Source organism: Bos javanicus, chromosome 22 (genome assembly GCF_032452875.1).
Source record: "Bos javanicus breed banteng chromosome 22, ARS-OSU_banteng_1.0, whole genome shotgun sequence".
Lineage (NCBI taxonomy): Eukaryota > Metazoa > Chordata > Mammalia > Artiodactyla > Bovidae > Bos > Bos javanicus.
Genome location: NC_083889.1, coordinates 29,496,581 through 29,513,210, shown reverse-complemented (window position 1 = coordinate 29,513,210; position 16,630 = coordinate 29,496,581). Strand labels below are relative to the sequence as shown.

General features: G+C 46.1%; 1 long non-coding RNA gene across 1 annotated transcript in view; it reads right to left on the bottom strand.

The window, feature by feature from the left end:
• Positions 1-5,043: 5,043 nt before the first annotated feature.
• LOC133235671 (uncharacterized) overlaps positions 5,044-16,630 on the bottom strand; it is a 34,450-nt gene continuing 22,863 nt past the window's right edge. The window contains exon 4 of the long non-coding RNA XR_009732618.1: positions 5,044-6,550. This is a non-coding gene — a long non-coding RNA (uncharacterized LOC133235671). The remainder of the gene's footprint in view (positions 6,551-16,630) is intronic.

Sequence of the window (16,630 nt, the reverse complement as noted above, 5' to 3'; positions counted from 1 at the left end):
TGCCGTTTTGGAGAGCACTAAATGACTAGTGCCGTTTAGTCAAGACATTTACTAATTTACTGATTAACCTTGTAGTCCGGTTACTGCCCCTATCCCTAAGACACTGAGTTTATGAGACCCATTCCACAACAAGGATTTCTGCTTTCTTTCCTGCTCTCCTTTCCTGATTGTTCAGCAAATATTCTAAGGAGTGTGTGTTCCTGGAGTTCCCTCTGACTGATGGGCGCTGTCAAAGGCATCCGGAGACAGCCTGTCTGAATATCTACTGGGTGCATTTCTCACAAGGTCCTTTGTGTTTATCAACCTCACACCTCTGGTGGGGGGCAGTCAGCGCCTTCCCCGTAGCTGATGTTGATGGGGCTCCTGTGATGGGTCACATGCTAGGCTAAAGATTCTGCAGACCCTCACCACTGTGCCACAGAGGAGGCATCCTCATCAGCCTCATTCTACAGACAGAGAGACAGAGGGTCAGAGAGGCAAAGAAAATGGCACTAATTCTCAGACCTGGCAAGGAGTGGTGCCAGGATCTGATCCCATGGATGGTCTGGATCCAAAGCCTTGCTACTGCTAAGTCACTTCAGTCGTGTCCGACTCTGTGCGACCCCATAGATGGCAGCCCACCAGGCTCCACCGTCCCTGGAATTCTCCAGACAAGAACACTGGAGTGGGTTGCCATTTCCTTCTCCAATGCATGAAAGTGAAAAAGTGAAAGTGAAGTCGCTCAGTCGTGTCCGACTCTTAGCAACCCCATGGACTGCAGCCCACCAGGCTCCTCCATCCATGGGATTTTCCAGGCAAGAGTACTGGAGTGGGTGCCATTGCCAAAGCCTTACGTTCTACATAAGCTCCCTGCCTCCATCAGGATTATCTGAAATAAGAGGCTCAGAGGGCCCCAGCCCAGAGCCACATGGCTGGTTAGGAAGTGTCCAGACCACAGGGTCAGCTGCAGTGGCAGGAGATACAGACTCCTACTGAAGGAAAAAATCATACACCTCTTCTAAGTCCTCCCAGCCCATCCTTTGACAGATAGGAAAACTGAGGACCCAAGATGGGAAGTAATTAATTTCTTTATAATACTTTAATCCAGGCTTCTTCAATTTTGGCCCTGCTGACATTTTGGGTAGATAATCCTCTGCTGTGGCAGGGGCTGTTCAGTGCATTGCAGGATGTTTAGCAGCATCCCTGGGCTCTACCCACCAGATGCCAGTGGTATACCTCCATCCCCAGTTTTAACAACCAACAGCATCTTCAGGCTTTGCTACATGTCTCCTTGGTGTGTATACACTTTGGGGGAGAGGGTAAAGGTACAAATGTGTCCTGGTTGAAAACCCCTGTAATCATCAGATCAGACCACTTGCTTGCTTTAAAACGTCTCAAGTTTCCCATACTTTTTCTGAATGAAATCCAGAAAAAGTGGATCCATCCAAAAGCTGGGTCCATCAAACCTTCAGTGTTTTGGCCCTGTGGAAAATTTGACTCTAGCCAGTCCCCTCCCCAATCCCAATCACAGCATCCAAGCACACTGGGCACTTCCTATGTGTCAGGCACTGTTTAAGGTCAAGCCCTTTCAGTGCATTCCCATTCTGGCCACATCTTAGAAAAGCTGAGATTTCAAGAGTCTAAGAAACCTGCCCAGGTACTCAGTAAGCACCTGGCATATCTCTGACTTGAGTCCTGGCATTCTGCCCATCCCGAAGCCTTCTGCTTTGTGTTGTGCAGAGCACAGAATACAAATGCCTGCTTCTCTAATGTACGCTGCTTGGCTTGTCAGCACTCACTCCCTGGATTGTGCTTCGCCCATTACCCCTCCCTGGGGATGAAGCACCCTCCCTGCTTCTCCGCACTGCTGAGCTCTGCCCAAAGGCTTCAGGAGAGCAGGGGCTCCATCCTATCCCAGTGCCTGCCGTGTACCTGGGCTCAACCACTGTTTCTTAACTTACAAGAGTCAGGCCAGGCTTCACCTCTCCCGGAAGGGCTGTCTTAATCAGGGATCATTTACTCGGCAAAAACAAACCCACTTGAGCTAACTTAAATAAAGGGAAAGCAATTATGAGGAGTTAGGTTATCTGGCAGGCCCCAAGGGCAAGAAATCATTTGGGTACTCGCTCATTTAAAACTAGAAATTCTTCACAAAAGATTGGTACTGGGAATTGGGAAGCTGGCAGGGATCAAATCTGCTCTTGATCCTCTCTCTCTTCACGTCCTGGGGGAACACTTGTCTCTTTCTCTGCTTCATTCTCCTGGGTTTTGTGGCAGACCAGCTCTCCAGCTCTTTTTGCTTGCACTTCCAGAACTCACGGCCTGAAAGCGGCCACCCAGCATGACTGATTCAGTTCCCTTGGGCTGCTATAACAAAATATGACAGATTGGATGGCAGAAAGAAATTTATTTCTCATAGTTCTGGAAGTGGGGAGTCCAAGGCCAAGGTGCCAGGAGGCTTGGGTTCTGGGAAAGGCTCTCTTTATGGGATGCAGACTGCCAGATCCTCACTGTGTCCTCACACAGTAGACAGGGCACGGAAGCTCTCTGGGGCCTCTTGTAGAAGAGCACGAACCCCATTCGTGACGGTTCTACACACATGATATAATCTTCCCCAAGATCCCACTTCCTACTTTCATCACGTGGAGTAGTAGGTTTCAGCATATGAATTTGGGGGGAACTTGTCAGCTGCTCCAACATGGCAGTCAAAGTCCAAAGGAGTCAAGTCAGAGCCTAATACCAGGTAACCATGGCCAATAGGCTATGGATGAGGAGGCAGAATTCAAGGACCATGAATCCCTCAGCAGGAGTACCAAGAACAGGAGGAAGTGGGCTAGAAAGAGGAAACAAACAACTGACAAAGGAATCGAAGGGCAGGGACATTTGTGGAGGAGGAATGATCAGGCAGAAGAAAGGCCTGGTGTCTCTCAGATTGTCCTTAGGGTCTCCTGGGTTGGGGACACATTTCCTCTCCAAAGAATGGCCTTGTCCCTCTTCTTGTTGACAGAGCTGCCATGCCTGAGTGAGGCCCACTCAGAGGCCACCACCCCTGCTTGCACTGCCTCTGCCTCTCCATCCCCACACTTGATGGCAATTAGTAGGGCTGCAGGTCAAGTATCTAAGTGCCTTCAAATCTCAGGGAAGAGATGTAGGTGCAGACAGGATGCAACTGGGTTCCAATAGCCATAGACAAAGTCTCTGGAGTTGTATTCTCAACCTCTGCTTCCTTCTGGCCACTGGCTTCCAGCAGCTGATGGGATGGAGTACAGGCAGATCAACCAAACAGATCAGATTCCAGGTAGTTAAGGTGAAGTCAGAGCTGAACACTGTCACTGAAATGTGGTTCTTCCCCTCCTTCTGGGGAGACAGAACATTAAAGGAGGGTCTGATGGCTTCTGGCCACCCTAGGTTATGGGTCCTGTGCGGTGTCTTTACGGTACAAACAGGGCTTGCATTTTCTACCCAGAGGAGGGCATCTCCCCTACTCCTTTCCACCACCATCAGAGACAGCACACAGATGGCTGGATGCAAGCAGGAACTTCTGTCTTCTTCCTCCCCTTCTGGACCCCACTGGGCTTATTATATTCAGCAGGTTGCCATTTAGGGCCTGCAGTTTGGAAGTAAATCTTGTGAGTCACTATAACTGCAGGTGTAGTACAGCTGCAATAGACACCCCTGGAGAGCTAATAAAGACGCAGACTCCTGGGCCCTACCCCTGACCCACAGAATGCGAACAGCTGTAGCAGTGGGACCCAGGAGTCTACCTTTTCAACAAGCCTCCTCACCCAGTCACCACTGCCACCAGTGACACTGATGTACCCCAGAGCTTAAGAATCAACCATCAATAGGAGCTGTGGTTAAAAGCTAGGTGACTAAACTCAGAGCCTGGCTCTGTTCTTAGCTGATTGTGCGAATAAATTAATTTCCATTCTTGGCCTCAGTTCTCTCATTGGGAAAATGGGCATAAAAGCAGCAAGCCCTCCCTAATGACTATTGTCATGCTCTGATTCTTGGAGACAGAAGGGAGGAAGCAAAGAGATGACAGCTATGAAGGCTGAAGAACAGGACCCAGCCTAGACTTGGGGGGTTAGAGGAATGGGGTATAGGGGAAGAATTATCATGCAGGGGAAAGCCCGGAGAAGGCATCTGGCAGTATCCCTGCAGTGAAAGAGCATGGGATGCAGGGACAGCCAACAAAAGGGGAAGGCTAGCACCAGAGATAGTCAAGGGCAAGACAGAAACGTGGGCAGGAGCCAGACTGCCAAGAGCCTGGTAGACCAAGCAGTGGGGACTCAATCCCATAGCCGGAAGAGAGCCATTGCAGGGTGTTATGCACTGAAGGCAAGTGTGTTACATTTCTAGACTGCCCTGCCCTCAGACAAAGGCACCCAAAGTCCTTGCTCAGGGTGCCCTTCACCGTGTCCCATGCTGGGCCTCCCCTGACCCCTCCGGAAAGGTCAAGAGATCTGTGGTGCCAAAGAATATACCATATTGGCACCTGTACCCCTCTAGATTTTAGCTACCTGGGACTCGAAATTTCCTGCTCCCAAGACCCCAAGCCCACCTTTAGGGCCTGTGCAAGCCTCATCTCTGGTCTCTCTTCCTCCACCGGCGAGGCTGCTATGGCGTTTGTCCACAGCCCTGCAGCAGAACACTAGTGGGGGTCCATGTTCTATGGAGCTAGTGATGGGAACATGGCAGGTCTGGGCCTCCCTGGATACTCTCTCCCAGTCACCAGCAGTATCAGGGGCAGGAATGTTTCAGACTTGCTCCTTGGCTGCAGTGAGGAGAGTGGATAATGCCTGCAGACCAGATGGCAGCTGTTGCCGAAGAAGTCCCAGCAAAAAGAAAGTGACTTCTGTCTAAGTGGTGGGAGATCACGGGGAGAGAAGCCACTGATTTGAGGGTTATTTAGAAGGTGGCCGCATACTGTTCTCTGTCTTGCCTTTAACTGTTCCTGGAAACACATCCATCCTTCCACAGGGAAGAGGAGAAGTCACTGGAAACTAGAAGGGGTTGGATGCAGACAGGCCATATCTAGACTATATGGAAAAAAAAAAAAAAAGGTAAAAATTTAAAAATCAGTGACTCACTAAAGTTAACACAGTGTTGCCTCACTTGGAAAAGGGCCCTGCTGAACCCTATTGGTAACACTGACCTATGGCTTATGGGAAAGGACCATGGGGCAGAGAGGAGTCACTGGAAGCTTTAAGCTGGTATGATATTAAGGCTGCATGGAAATTCCATGGCCTTCTCTTTCCATTGTCAGACCTGAACAGTCAAAGGCAGCCAAGTCAGGGCTGCTTCTGGAGGCAAGGGCAACACAGACCACACTTCTGCTCAACTCCTCCAGGCCCTATAGGCCCAGGGGAGATGCTTCTACTAGGGAGGTCATGATCTATGACTTATCCCTAGAAAGACATTTTCCATTAGCTTATGACCAGCAGGGAGGAAAACATGGACCTGTTGATCATATTGGAAACTTCCAGCAAGAAAAACCACCTTGGCAGGTAAAGCAATCATTCTCTTAAAAGTTGATATTACCTAGCACGAACTACGTATCAGACACATCTCAGGTACTCAGTTATCCTCTTGAGAACATTTTGAGATACAGGTTAAAATTATTTCTCATTTGCCAAGGAAGGACTGACGGGTGAAACTGTTAGGTAACTTTCCCAAGGTCATGGCTAGGAAAGGCGGGAACTGGGATTATGAACTCAAGAAGTCTACCCTAGAGGGTAATCCAAGGACCTGAAAATGTTCATCAGCCCTCAGTCTTAATTCTCCATTGACCTTTCCCGCTATTCTTTCATAGAAGAGATAATCAAGTCTAACACCATTTCCAACTCTGGGGAACCTAGGGTTTCACAGCCCCCTGAAGGAAGAGGGGAGATATGGCAATTTCTCAGATGGATAAACAAGACCTGAGACCAGAATGGAAGTCTCTTTACTAATTTTTGTAAAATGGAAATATCTTCTGTTTTATTTCTGACAGTAGATGATGGATGTTAAAAACTTCAACAAATACAGAAGTAAAAACCTATCACACCTTCCAAAGGCCCTTGTATCAATCATAGCCTCTTCCTCAAAATAAATGCTTCAATAGTCCAGTGTGCAGTCTTCGACTGTGATTTGCAGACCCTGATGGTCCTGAAACCTGTTCAGAGAGTCCTCATGTCACAGCTATTTTCATAATAGTACTAGTACATGATTTGCCTTTTCCACTGTGCTATTTGTGTTGATGCTGCAAAGTGAAAGGAACTAAAATGAGCACCCATCTGTGCCAGTAGTCATTGGTACTGGTATCGCCTTCACACAGTTGCAGTCAAGTGAAACTGCCTTTTCTAAAGATTGTCCTTGATGAAGCACTGCAAATGATCAACCTTATTAAATATCTGTACCCTTGAGGGTACTTTCCTCCCTATATTCTTTGTGATGGAATGGAGAGTATGCACAGAGCACCTCTTCTGCATATTGATGTCTGATGGTCGTCTGAAGGAGAACCACATGCGGGATACTTGAGTTGTCAGCTGAACTAGCCACATTCTTCATGCAATACCAGCCTCCAAAACTGTGAGAAATAAATTTCTGTGGTTTATAGGCCACCTAGTCCATGGTTATTTGTTATAGCAGCTCAAACTAAGACAATATATTAACATGTAAGGAGTTTGTTATTTAATATACAAATAAATATATTTTAAACCCACATTTGGAAAAACATCTTTGAGTTCTGTAGTTTCAAGGGTATAAGGAGTTCTGATGTCAAAGTTTGAGAAAATCTATTCAAACTATTTGATGCATAAACCCACTTTTTTACTTTAAAAGTATTAAAGAAAATCCTTTCATGTCAAATAGCTTTTATAAAGTGCTTAGAGTGTGCTTAGAGATAACGCTAAGTAGTTTGCATATATCAACTTATTTTACTTTTCACAAAAGAACTTATGTGAGGTACTAGTTCCCCTATTCTACACATGAAGAAACCAGTGCAGAGAGGTTGAGCTACTTGCCTAAGGATACTCATTAGGAGATGCAGCAAATTTTGAACCTAGGCACTCTCACTCACTGAGTCTCATAGTAAGTCAACGGTATGAAAGTTCTTTTTTTTTTTTTTTTGAAAGTTCTAAGATTTCTGAGAATAAATGCACAATGAGGAGTTATAAATGACCAGAGTAATCTATAGGGCTTTGGTTAGGAGAAAGGTCCGTCTAGTCAAGGCTTGGTTTTTCCTGTGGTCATGTATGGATGTGAGAGTTGGACTGTGAAGAAAGCTGAGCACCGAAGAATTGATGCTTTTGAACTGTGGTGTTGGAGAAGACGCTTGAGAGTCCCTTGGACTGCAAGGAGATCCAACCAGTCCATTCTAAAGGAGATCAGTCCTGGGTGCTCTTTGGAAGGAATGATGCTAAAGCTGAAACTCCAGTACTTTGGTCACCTCATGTGAAGAGTTGACTCATTGGAAAAGACTCAGATGCTGGGAGGGATTGGGGGCAGGAGGAGAAGGGGACGACAGAGGATGAGATGGCTGGATGGCATCACCAACTCTGAGTTTGAGTGAACTCTGGGAGTTGGTGATGTACAGGGAGGCCTGGCGTGCTGCAATTCATGGGGTCACAAAGAGTTGGACACGAGTGAGCGACTAAACTGAACTGAACTGAATTACAATATAATTTGGGGTAGGTGATTTATGTACCATGAATCATTAATCACCATAGGTAACCTGTGGCTCTAATGTGCTGGTTTCATTTTTGCAAGGGACTTTCTGGTACTGGATGAAACTCAAAGACAAGATAAGACTAGCCTCTGGCCTTACAACTATTTCAGACACCCCATCCCGTGCCCAGACCATGTGCTCCATGAGCATAGGGACACTGTCTATTTGCACACGTCCTCTCTCCTCTGAACCTGGGACAGTGCCTGGCACACAGGAGCTACTCAGGAGACAGTGAGAGCTCTGTACCCAGGTCCTCAGATCCCCTCACTGTTTTCATATACAAGTGTCCTCTGATCCTGGCCAAACCATACCTGTGCCTCTTTGTTGGGGCCAGTTTTGCCTGTACCAGTGGGAAGCCAGAAGTGTCTGAACATGTATGTCTTCTTGGAGACAGCCCTTAACCCATAACAAAAGGGTGAAGGTGGCAAGTTTAAATACTCTAGCCCTCCCCATCCCCATGAAGATACTTTGAGTGTATTCTACTCTCTTTTCAGAGCTCCCTTAACAGGACTGAGCCAAACACACCCTGAATGAGATTTGGCGTAACAGCACACCCTAGCCCTGCCCCTTTCCTTCCTCATACTTCCTGCCATCCTCCCTGCTTCCCTTGCAACACTGCCTCATAAATCGCTCAACTCCTCACCTCTGGGTCTGTTTCTGGAGAACTCAGTGGCTGGACTGTGCCTCAATCACCTCTACACAACTCCTGCCTCTTCAGCACTTCAGATTTGTTGAATGAATAAAGACCAGTGCCTCATTTATAACCTTAGAGCTCAGGGCCAAGATTTAAGGAGTGCAATGGTTAGGAAAGAAGCTATTCCAACAATGTTCTCTAGAAGTCTTGATGACTGAGACCTCTGAAGATGTGCTGGAGTTGGTTCAAACCAGCTTGTATGAGCCAATTGTTAAACATCCAGGAATTTTGTACACTGATTGTTAAACTCTTGGTAACTTCAAATTGACCATGGTGAGAGTATTTACAGCACAAAAATTGGCACATGCTACAAATCAAGGCTAGTTTCCCTGCCTCCATCCCTCCTCATCCCACTCCCTAAACTCCATCCTGTAGAAACAGTTTCCCACCACAGTACTGGGAAAAAACATTTCAAGGTCCAAAAAAAGACCTGTATAGCAAAAAAAAAAAAAGTATATATATATATATATATATATATATATATATATAGTAGTAGTGAAGTGGTTAAAAATAAGGGTTCTAAAGTCAGAGCAATCTGGGTGCAACTGTACTGACACTTATTGAGTCTATGATGTAGGCCAAGTTAATTTCTATGTCTGTATTTCCATATCTCTAAAACAAATGGTGTTATCAATTTGTCTCTTGACGTAAGTACTTAGCTCAGTTTCTGACATATAGAAATAACTCAATGAAGACAGCTAATGTTAAGTTAGAAGGACCAAGAAATATAGGAAGTGTTAGAATGTGGTCTTGCAGCCTACCATCATGGTATCAACATGCCCGCAAACTGCACTTCAGTGGATTATTCTTTGGGTGTCAGCTGGGCTCTGTCAGGTCACCTTGACCCAAAGCTGTGGCTCTTAGTAAACTCAAGATTGATCACTGGTCTCAGTTTCATGTGTCTTACATAAAAACCTGGTGCCAGATGTTGGCTTCTTCCACAGAGAGCCCAAAGAGGGAATGAGCCCTGACAGTTGGCTTCTGTGGCTCTCTTCAAGAAGAGACAACCATTCAAGGCAGATTTGTTAGTGGGGAGCTGTACCCAGATAGAGCTTCCCAGCTAGCACATTGGTAAAGAATCTGCCTGTCAATGCAGGTAATACCATATATGGGTTAAATCCCTGGGTCAGGAAGATCTCCTGGAGTAGGAAATGGCAACCTACTCCAGTATTCTTGCTTGGAAAATTCCATGGACAGAGGAATCTGGCAGCCTACAGTCCATGGGATCCCAAAGAGTTAGACATGACTGAGCCTGCATGCATGCGTACGTGCCCAGATAGCAGAAATCACATTGTCCCTGAGACCAAGACCCATGCACCGGGTGCATTAAGGTAACACAAAATCATCCCATCAGATCTGGCAGTTATTTAAACATGCAATACATATCCTGAGTCAAATGCAAAGGGTTATATAAAACTCCAGCAATCCCAGGATAGTGCAGCTGGAGCTGGCAGTGCCCTGCCTGTGTCTCTTTGGAACCAGCTTTCCCATACCTGATGGCTGCCTACCCCTGCCACCTGCAGCTGGGGCCAGAGGGAGAATAAAAGACAGTCATTGATTAAGCTTTTCCTCTTCATTAGATACTGTGAGAAAAGGCAGCGTCACATTCAGTGGCCACAACAACACTATGTGGTAAGTACTCTCATATTTCATTTTATGGATGAGGAAACTGAAGCTCAGAGGGGTTAAGTCATCCGTCTAAAGACAAACAGCACCGGAACGTGGTGCAGGCAAGGACTGGAACTCAGAGCCTCCATTCCTAACCCATGGCTAACAACATGCCAGGCAGTGAAGAAAGACGAAGATCTATAGATCAAAGTCACCCACTCCTACCCTCCATGGACCATAGAGTCATCATCAGTTATTCTGAGGAAGAGCATTTCTCTGATTCGTTGTGTTCAAGAAGGTGCTGATACTCATTGTGGAATATTAAAACTCTGTCTCCTCCTTTCTCTAAGCTTTTGCTTTTGAGGCACGTCCATGCACTCATTCATACTTCCCTGGCAGCCCAGCTGGTAAAGAATCCAACTGCAATGCAGGAGATTCTGGTTCGATTCCTGGGTTGGGACAATGCCCTGCAGAAGGGATAAGCTACCCACTCCAGTATTCTGGCCTGGAGAATTACATGGGGTAATTACAGTATAAGTCCATGCGGTCACAAAGAGTTGGACACAACTGAGCAATTTCACTTTTACACATTCATTACAGGTATACACAGGGGGAAATGGAACCCACTACGAACAAGACACTGAAAACTCTCCTCTGGTAGTTGCCAGGGACCCAAAAAACAAGTCATTGCACTTTTATTTTCCATGAAAGAAAACTAAAGGTCATGTGCAACAGTCAGTCTGAACATTGGCTGTGAAATTAATACTTTGGCCAAATGTCTCAGTCAAGACGGAAACATTATTTTGTTCTCACCGCTGTGGGCCAACATCTCCCAAAGAAAATACTGCTTAGGATCCATGGAGTTTTCAAATGAAAACAAAGTTCATTCAGTCCGCTAGTTCATACACTTTCCCAAGTGACTTCAGTCTCCCTGCCACTGCCCTGAAAATACCTCTCAGAACTTGCCCTGCTGTGTCTTCCATGGGTATCAGCGGTTAACACACTGACCTACGTAAACTGAGTCCTTTATGCCTGATGAATTAAGAAGTCCACTTGCAAAGGCGCTGGTTGCACAGGCTCTCAACATACAGACTCCTGGAAGAGCTGGGATCCGAGAGCTCTTGGCACTGGCCCAGGTGTCAGGAAGAGAGGCATCAAGATGGCTTGGATTCAACAAGCTGGCTTTGATGACTTAGCTTTCAGCTCTGGGCTCTCAGTCCACCAAGCAGAGCCCAGCCAGATCAGCCCAACCCCAGATTGTCACCCCAGAGGACTGTGAAAGAGCATGTGCAGTTAACTACCCACTGAGGACCAGGCATGGAAGACAGAAGTCTTGGTTGCTAGGGCTTTTTTTGTGGGTCTGCTTTGGAACCAGTTCTTCTGGCCTCCAAGTTATTGGGGTTCCTCAGGAAACTGCACTGGTCCCAGGCCTTGGAGTCTTCATATACATTCCTCCCCTGTTAGCTTTTCTGCTTAGGGGTAAGTAAGCAGGAGAAACAGGGGAAGACAGAGCGGGTGAGACTTCCCCCTGCATGTTGAGTTTCTGGGGCTCCAACATCAGTGTTAGTGGCTGGGATGGGCCAAGGAAGGCAGGAACAAGAGGTTGAAGTGCTGAGAGACCCCAGGGCATCTCCCCAGCTTTCTACCTCCAATGGCCAGAATCCAACGGGGCCCAGATTAAGATGAGGGGAATGAGGCCAAGTTGTGCAAATGCAAGGTCAGCTCTCCATTTTATTGAAAATTTTGATACTTTGTTCATTAAGAACTGTTTGCATTAATTTTGATACTTTAAAAATATTGCATGTAAATATTTATTTTGATTACTAAGTTTTTGTTGCTCCTATAGAATCTGTGCACAAAGCAAGTGTCTTTGCCTTAGCCTACTTCCAGCCTTGCCTTCCCTCCCCTATGTGTGACATATTCACATACATGGAATAATTGAGCCACTGAGTCTAACCCTACTTGATGTTCTTGATGTTCAAAAACAGTAAACTGTTTTTGTTTACTCGACAATATGTAGCTGAGCGTTTCTAAGTCAATGATCATAGTTCTACCTTGTCCTTTGCATGAAATCATACATTATAAATTTTTATCACTTTTTTGTAGGTCTAGCAGCCTCTGCCAGGGCTTCACCCATGTCCCTAACATTTCCATGGGCTCCAGCCAAATGCCACTACTGACTGACACATACATCGCTGGGTTGGAAGCCTGGTTCCAGAACTGCAGAATGCTACATGGCCTATGAATGATGCAGGTGCAAGTGTCAGAGAATTAACATCTGCCAATGACTGCGGAAGTGGGTGTTACAATCCCCCAGCTCCTTCACCCAGTAGATGGGGCAACTCTAAGGAGTGCAAGCCACCCTGGATTTCAGAGCTTTCCCTGTGGAAATAAGCTCCATTGGTACTCAGCTTATTGAGTACCATTGGTACACATTTTCTCTATTGGCCGTCTGCTCTTGTCTCTACCACTTCTCCATCCCCTTCCAGGGTTATACACACCCTACACACACATACAGATCTCAAAAATAATTATGCTCAAATCTTTGTCTGTGAATCTGCTTCTGCAAAAATGGACATTCAGATTATTTCCAATATTTCACTATTTACATATTCGTCACCTTTATAGGTTCTAGCACATTAATATGCTCTTTTTGGGGCCCAGGATCAAAACTAAACAAGGATAAAAGAAGTAGGCTTTTGGTAAGGTAGAGAATGAAGAGGCTCAATTAGCATGATAGTATCTCAGAGTGATGTCATATAAAGTTATTTTCACTATGGGCTGTGGCATCAAAAATGTTGAGATACACTGTGCTTGCCTACCAGACTGTGCATTAACTTCTGTAATTCCAGTGAATGGCACATAGTAGATTATCAATAAATATTTGTTGCATGAATAAAGGAAAGAGTAATTGATTAGTGCTTTGAATCTCTGCCAAGCTGTTAGTATGCTGCTGCTGCTGCTAAGTCGCTTCAGTCGTGTCCGACTCTGTGCAACCCCATAGACGGCAGCCCGCCAGGCTCCCCCATTCCTGGGATTCTCCAGGCAAGAACACTGGAGTGGGTTGCCATTTCCTTCTCCAATGCATGAAAGTGAAAAGTGAAAGTGAAGTCGCTCAGTGGTGTCTGACTCTTCACGACCCCATGGACTGCAGCCCACCAGGCTCCTCCATCCATGGGATTCTCCAGGCAAGAGTACTGGAGTGGGTTGCCACTGCCTTCTCAAGCTGAGTATAAGAGACTATAAAACTTTCCTGAGACACTGAGCATCTGTGCCTCAAGATTCTCTAACTCTATAGTGAAGACAGAGAACAGTATAATCCTAAAGTTAGCAAGGTGAACTGGGAGCTGTTCTGGAGACCTAAAATGCGACTCCTGGCTTATGAACACATAATCCCTTTCCCCCATCCCTACCCAGACTATAATCCCAACAGAGGTTGAAATTTTGACATTGGCCTTGAGTGACTGCCCACATAATAACCCATTTGATCCCTCCTAAGACATTCACTCTCTTTCCTTTGTTCTTCCCCACACTGAAGATTCCTGTTATACCATGGAGAATAGGCTCTCCTACTCCAGGATCTCCAGCCCTCCTGGGAGCTTGCATCCCAAGAGCCAGCAGGTCCTTTGGGAGGAGCCAAGATGGTGGTCAGCCTTCCGTTGTCCTGTTGAAAGTTTTGTATGCTCAACTTGGTTGCTTTTCTCTTCATTTGTCAGGATGTTTACTGTCACATCTGTCTACTCTGTCTACCCTTAAATCTTTGCCTACAAGGACTCCACCCTGGAAAGAAGAGTCTGACCTGGCCTCCTACTAAACCACCATCATAGACCATGCACAAAGAATAGCCCTTTCACCTGGAATCCCCAGGGGCTGATGAAGAAGGACAAGACTTATGTCACATGAAGTCTCATTCCCAGCAGCCTAGCTCCTCTCTGTTACCTAAAAGGCATCTTTTGAGCTTCCCATCAATCATCTACACATCTTCACTACATCACCTTGTAAGACAACTATATAGAAGTAGTAGGCACAAAATAGACCAACCTAAGCGGGACAGTAGATGATAGAAGAACTTCCTATATAACACTTTGATGGCCTCCTGCATCTAGAAATGCTAGAAGCCAAGTCCAACTGCTCAAACACACTTAAGGTCTCTTCTTAAGTCCTGGTTGCTCACATTCCATTGACTAAAGCAAGTCACAAGGCCCGGTCTCAAGTCAATAGAAAGTATCCTCGTACCTAATGGGACAGAGAGCTGCTGAGCGAATATTTGTTCAACTGTAACACAATCTAGCACACTACCCCTCCAGCCTCATCTTGAGCTCTCTACCCCTGATTTCCTTCAGTCAGCATGTATCATGATATCTCCAACTTCAGGGCCTTTGCACATGATGTTCTTCTGCCTGGAAGGTTCTTTTTCCTTCCCAGTCCTCTACTAATCCTTATGATTCTCCAGATTTAGGTTTCCTTCTTACTTCCTCAGAGAAACCTGCACTAATCCCTGGGGCCAGGTTGGTATCCCTAGTCAAGTCTGCCTTCTGTATCAGGCACTACCCTTAGTCACTGTTCCGATCAAAACCACTGCATTACTAACACTCTGACATAGTTCCCCATCCCCATGTTTTTGGTCTTACTTTCTTCCCTCTGCCTGTGATCTCCCCCTGCCTTATCTTTATCCATCTGGCTTGTCTTGCAATTCACAGCCCAGCCTAAACCTCACTGAGCACCAATTTAAAGTAGCTCATTACATGCAGCAGAACACTTACAACTGACAATTTTTTAAGTCATTCCATTGTTACATTCACATGTATGCTCCAGGGCACATGGTGTAGAACACACTTTGGGGTTACTCCAACAGTTGGGCAAGGGAGCTGGGGCATTTATCCACCACCTTCCACCAGGCATTGGCTACTGGGGACTTGGGGAGGGGAGTAGCAATGATATCCTGTAACTTCTGGAATGTCCTATCCTAGGGGCTAAGCTAGCCTGAGCAGCCAGAGAAAGCCCTCAGGTGATGATGACTGAAGGAAACCACTTGGTCACCTGAGACAGATGTAAGCAGGGCACCATCAAGGTCTGTGACAGACTCACTGGATGAATGAACTGAAATCCAGGTTGGGGTGCTGACAGAGTCCAGGAGAGGGATGGTGAGGGAAAGGGGAAAAAGACAGAACAAATGCCAATATGCACTTTCATGGCCAAGTCTGAAGCAGCTTGCAAGTCTTAGGAAGGAAGGTCCTTCCTGATAGCCATCATTTAGCCAGAGGTCAGTCTAGAGTACAGGTTCAAGGCCAGTAAGTAGTTGTTTGGCAATGTGCTAGTCGTTTCTCAAAGGTAATAGCCAAAGCAGAAACAGAGCTTTGCTGCCTTTAAAAAAGGCTTAGAGCATTCTGGAAAGAGATCCACATTTAACAGTGGGAGAACAGGAGAAGAGGAAGTGGCTGTAAAGTCTGGAGAGGAGCCAGGAATCCTGCATCCTTTTTCCCAAGCCCTTGAAGATGTGCAGACATGTCTGAGCAAGTCCCTTCTGCCCCAGGTAGCCCCCTGTTGAATTCCAGGTTGAGGATAATCCAGACCTTTTATTCATCCTAGGGTGTTGTTTGGGGCTGTTCTATCACCTCTTCACCTACAACCAAGAAAGAAAAGAAACAAAGAAAACTCAAAGCATCCAGCCTCTCTGACTCATGAGCAGCTCAGACCAAGGCTGGTGGCTGAATTGATTTATCAATAAGTGACCTGCTCTGGTCCTGCCCTAGGGGCCAGTGATGATTGGAAGCTGGGCTGGGGGGGATGGTTGTGCTCTATCTTCTGCTGTCTTCAACCAGTGAGTAGGCTAAATCCAGACTGACACTCCTAACACTGCTTTACCCCAGGCACTGCCTTGTCAGTTGACGATGCTGGAGGCCCTCTTCCCCATTGAACCACGTAGTAGTGTAGTTAAGGACCCAGGCTCCAGGGCCAGATGGCCTGGGGTCAGATCCTGCCTGTGACATCGGATGGGTACCCCTCAGCCAGTCCCAATTCCCCTGTGCTCCCTTCAGTGACTCTCTCCCTGTACTGAGGTAGACCTGATGTCCACCTCCTTCATCCCTGTCTTGGTGAGGACATAGCAAGCCATCCCATTCATAGAGACAAAGCTGTCCTCTCCATTGAAGTCCCTTCCCAGAGAATTTCCTAAGACAATTTTAACTATTAGCAATTTTTCTTTTAGGCACAACTTTAGAACCCTCCCTTCTTTGTATCAAGTCAATTTGATTAGGAACACCTGCTTAGAATTATTGGGGGAGTGGGTGGAGCTAACAAAATATCTGTCTTTAAGCCCCACCCACATGATGTCCCACCTTTGCTTCTCCCAAAAACCTTATGGGGTAAGCTATATGAATGAACCCCTTTCACAACAGGTAAAACTGAGGCTCAAGTTAAAAGGAAAAGACCGAAAAGATGTATTTAAATAATAACAGAGCTTGTCTTCAATCCTGCAGCCTGTACCCTTGTCCCAGATTCACAAAATAGTACATGTAATACAATGCCATTTATGAAGTTCAAGAATAGGTATAACTAATATATGGCAATAGACATTAGAACGGTACTTTCTTTGGGGGTGATGACTAAAAAGAGGCATTAGAGAACTTTCTGGAATG